Source organism: Giraffa tippelskirchi, chromosome 5 (assembly GCF_054371585.1).
Source record: "Giraffa tippelskirchi isolate mGirTip1 chromosome 5, T2T-mGirTip1v1.2.pri, whole genome shotgun sequence".
Taxonomy (NCBI): Eukaryota; Metazoa; Chordata; class Mammalia; order Artiodactyla; family Giraffidae; genus Giraffa; species Giraffa tippelskirchi.
The window spans coordinates 63,332,428-63,337,479 of NC_137279.1; the positions used below are offsets into that span (position 1 = coordinate 63,332,428).

The following is a 5,052-nucleotide window of genomic DNA, read 5'->3' on the forward strand; positions in this document are numbered from 1 at the left end:
TGCTTGTTTACCATCTGTATATTCTTTTGGTGTAATGCCTCTTTACAACTTTTTCCCATTTTCTAATTGGCTTATTTTTAATTGTGGAGATTTGACAATGCTTTACATATTCTAGACATTAGCGCATTGACAGATATGCAGTTTGCAAACATTTTCTCATAGTCAACTCTGTATAATTTCTATTATTTTGCATATGTTAAGGTTTCTTTATGGTTCAGGATAATGTCTGTGTTTTATGGATGTTTGAATAAAAAAGGATATTCTGTTATTGTTTGGATAGATAGAGTGTTCTATGTATCCCAATTAGATCTTGTCTGATTATGTTGTTCAGATCTTTTCTATTATGTCAGGGGAATTTGGGTCCTATTTTCATCTTTTAGCAGGCAGTTACCTTGTTAGATTTAGCACTCAGATCCTAGTATACTTGTGTGAGTATGGTTTCAATTGCAGTTTAATTCTCTGAAGCTTAGCATTGCCATTTTTGTCTGCTTGTTTTATCAGGTTCAGCGGAAGCTACCAGTGCTCCCTACATCTCCTGCCTGAGGGAGCAAGAGGATTTTTCCCAGGGGGAGCACTCTCATGCCCCAAGGTGGGGGAAGGAACAGTCAAGCCACAGGAATGACAAGGTTTCCTGATCTGAGATATATTTTCTTGTAAGAGTATCCCTCTTGTCAGTGCTGCCTGGCCACCTTGTGACATTAGTTGAAGGAGACAGGTCTCAAGTTCCAGAGGATGAAGGCATTTCCTGATTGTTATGGCAGGATCCCCCAGGTGGCGCTAGTGATGAAGAACCCACCTGCCAATGCAGGAGATGTAAGAGATGAGGGCTCCATCCCTGAATCAGGAAGATCCTATGTAGGCGGGCATGGCAACCTACTCCAGTATTCTTGTCTGGAGAATCCCCATGGATAGAGGATCTCGGTGGGCTACTGTCCATGGGGTCGCACACAGTTGGACGCAACTGAAACAACTTAGAATGCATGTACATGGCAGGATCCCCTTGGCCACTACTGCTAGTCTGCCCGGTACCACCAGGCTGTCTCTTGGTGAATGTGAGCTGCACAGCCTCAGGCCCCACGAGTAAGTACTTTCCGGTGTTCTTACTGTCTATGGAGCTCTTGATCAATACCCTTTTCCCTGTATGATCAGTGGAAAATTCAGTTTGATCCAGTCTTCCAGGGAAAGCTTCTATTGCTTGGTTGGGGACTCAGGCCTAAGTTATCTTCTGTTGGCTTTTGGGGGTGAGTGGAAGATGCTCTGTATTGCACTATTCTTCCACTTATGGGTTCCCAAACCAGTTTCCTTTCCTCATTCTACTTTCCAGAGCTCTTCTTTTGTCTCATTCTTTCCTAGGTTTATCACTGTAATTAGTGAGAAGAAATAGTGCATAACAAGTCTATACCATCTTCTCTGTCCCAGAAGTTCAATATCTGTTTAATGTGTTTTTGAGTTTGCTTTCTGAGTTTTATTTATTGACATTGTAATTCTAAAACACTTTGAATGCAAAAATATGTCTAACCTCAGAAATACAACGTTCTCAATTCTGTGAAAAAAGCCCATATTAAAAATGAAATTACCTTATAATAAGATATTTTTACTACTTACAGAATTAATGTCCTCTGACTAGGGTCCACAGTGATTCTGTGTATTACCAAATTTTATTCTTTTTAAGATATCGTTTTAGTAAGGTTCCGTTGTTCACAATTTACGTATCATTAGTGATTCTGACTCTTGGAATTTTGGTTTGAAAATAGTAAGCAGGCCTTGGGGTGTTGTGAACAGTGTAAACCATGAAAATGACTGTAGGAGATGGATTTCCAACTTGAAAATTGAGAGTTTTTGCTAGAAGAAGGTAATTTAAAGCAATAATAGGCTGTATGAAATGACTACTTCAAGAACTAAAAATAAATTTAAATTAATACAGTTTTGAAGGAACTAGAAAGTATAAGGAAAATAAACATTAACTTTAAAGATAGTTTTTGGCAAAGCACCATTGGGTGGAACGTTTCATGTTTTATATGATTTGGCAAAAGGGATACATATAGCTATCATAAACATGCTTTGAATTATGGGACATGAACCAAAATGTGTAATTATGTGGCATAAACATGAATTATGCATTATTTTAATGATAAAATGAGAAAACTTGTTCCAAATTCCTTTGTCTTTTAAATTCATGACTTTAGTGCATATAAAAACGTCAACATTCAATGCTGAATTGTATGTCTGACTATACGGCAAAATTTTGCATTTTAAGATATTCTTTTACTGATATTAAAGTGTTTGTTTAGTTGACATGTTTGTCCAGTTGAACATTAGATTAGGTGTTATCTGTTTACTAAAATTATCTGTTTTACCCCATCTGAAAGTACATGGGGTCTTTATTAAGCCATGTGATTTTACTAAAATATATGGTGTAATGTCTCAGAATTATGTAAAACTTCTATTAAAATATGATTTCCATTGGGAGAAAACCAGAGCAAGCATGACTAAGATATATTTTTTAAATAAGTTAAGGAAATTTCATGGTGGTCCAGAGCCCTTGGTTCAATCCCTGCTCAGGAAACTAAGATCCCACGGTCTGCAAAGACCAGAAAAAAAAAAAAAAAAAGTTTGAAACTTGAAATGTTGGCAGTAAATGCTTATTAAAGAGTTATCAAAACATTAGCATATTTATATTCGTTTTGAAACAATTAAAACATAATATAGTATGCTAAACTTAAAACAAGACATAAACGTATAACCATGAGCTTTTTGACCATCTGTATGTCTTCTTTAGATAAATGTCTAGATCTTCCACCATTTTTTCATTTAAAACAATATTCAAGTTTGTTAAACAAACTTTAAAAAGCTTTATAAAATGTTTGCTACTGCTACTGCTAAGTCACCTCAGTCGTGTCCGACTCTGTGCAACCCCACAGACGGCAGCCCATCAGGCTCTGCCGTCCCTGGGATTCTCCAGGCAAGAACACTGGAGTGGGTTGCCATTTCCTTCTCCAATGCATGAAAGTGAAAAATGAAAGTGAAGTCGCTCAGTCGTGTCTGACTCTTAGCAACCCCATGGACTGCAGCCTACCAGGCTCCTCCATCCATGGGATTTTCCAGGCAAGAGTACTGGAGTGGGGTGCCATTGCCTTCTCCGTATAAAATGTTTAACTTTCATCAATTTCAAGGTTTGTTAATTCCAATTTTGCATGTAACTGAAGTTTCAAGCCTATTGATACCTGCTGAATTGATTCCACTCTGGATTCTGAGATGTCAATTTCTTCTTGAAAATTTTTCTTTGCTTCTTCTAACATGTCTTGTGTTTCTTCTTGAAAATTCTAATGAAAACAGCAACAATCTGATAAGGTATTGTTAAGCACTGATAAAGTATCTGATAAATACTCCTCCTCTGCAAACATTATGTCCTTAGAAACATCTAAATTTTGGAGTACTTTTTTTTGTTTTGTTTTGTTTCAATTTCTTCCTTTACTTCTGCGATTCTGTTTGTATCCCATGCAAATTTGTTTATCTTCTGTTGATCTTCAAAACTAGCACTGACATCTTCTGCAGCTACCTTCTTCATGGTGACTGCCATCTTGGCCCTCCTTCTCCCACTTTTTTGGATTGAGTTTTTTGTTTTTTCTGATATTGATCTGCATGAGTTTTATGTCAATTGTGGAGGTTAATCCCTTGTCAGTTGCTTCATTTGCAAATATTTTCTCCCATTCTAAAGGTTGTATTTTCATTTTGTTTATGACATCCTTTGTTGTGAAAAAGGTTTTAGATCTAATTAGGTCCCCTTTGTTTATTTATTTATTTTATTTTCATTACTCTAGGAGGTGGATCAGAAAAATCTTGCTGTAATTTATGTCAAAAAATGTTTTGCCTATGTCTTCCTCTGTTTTATAGTATCTAACCTTACATTTAGGTCTTTAATCCATTTTGAGTTTATTTTTCTGTATGGTACTAGGGAGTGTTCTAATCTCATCCTTTTACATGTAGCTGTCCAGTTTTCCCAGCACCATTTTCCCAGCATCATTGATGAGATTGTCTTTTCTCCATTATTTATTCTTGCCACCTTTGTTATAGATTAGGTGACCATAAATGTGTGAATTTATCTCTGGGTTTTCTGTCCTGTTCCGTTGATCTGTGTTTCTGATTTGTGTGTGCGTGTGTGTGTGCGCACATGTGAGCACATTCAACTGAAAGTAGCATACTGTTTTGATGACTGTAACTTCATAGTATAGTCTGAAGTCAGGGAGTTTGATTCTTTCAGCTTCATTTTTCCTTTATCAAGATTGCTTTGGCTACTTGGAGTCTTTTGTATGTTTACAAATTTTGTATTTATACGAACTGTAAAATGTTTTGTTCTAATTCTTTGAAAAATGCTATTTATAATTGGATAGAGATTGCATTAAATCTGTAGATTGCTTTGACTAGTATAGATATTTTTTCAATATTGATGCTTCCAATCAGAGATCATGGTATATCTCTCCATCTTTTTGTGTCATCTTTTATTTCTTTCATCAGTATCTTATAGTTTTCTGAGTACAGGTATTTTGCCTCCTTAGGTAGGTTTATTCCTAGGTATTTTATTCTTTTTGATTAGATGGTAAATGGGACTGTTTCTTTAATTTCTCTTTCTGATCTTTTATTTTTAGTGTCTAGAAATGCAAGAGATTTCTGTGCATTAATTTTGTATTCTACAAATTTACCAAATTCATTGATGAGCTCTAGTAGTTTTGGTGTAGCATCTTTAAGATTTTCTATGTATAGTACCATATAATCTGCAAACAGTGACAGTTTTACTTCATCATTTCCAATTTGGATTTCCTTCAAATGTAAAACACACAAAAATTAAGCAATAAAAAGCAAATCAAAGTTTATTTGGATACAAAATTGTATATATATGTGTGTGTATATATATGCAAACACACGTGTGTTTGTGTTCATGTCTGTTTATACATGTAATTAAACACACATACATCTGATAACAAAGTTGATAATACTGATACTAAAATAGCAATATCTGTGTGTATATAGTAATAGATATTATAGAAATGTATG

At 35.3% G+C, this 5,052-nt stretch overlaps 1 pseudogene; it reads right to left on the bottom strand.

The window, feature by feature from the left end:
* Positions 1-3,152: 3,152 nt before the first annotated feature.
* Positions 3,153-3,580, bottom strand: LOC145504870 (prefoldin subunit 4 pseudogene; annotated as a pseudogene).
* Between the last annotated feature and the right edge of the window lie 1,472 nt (positions 3,581-5,052).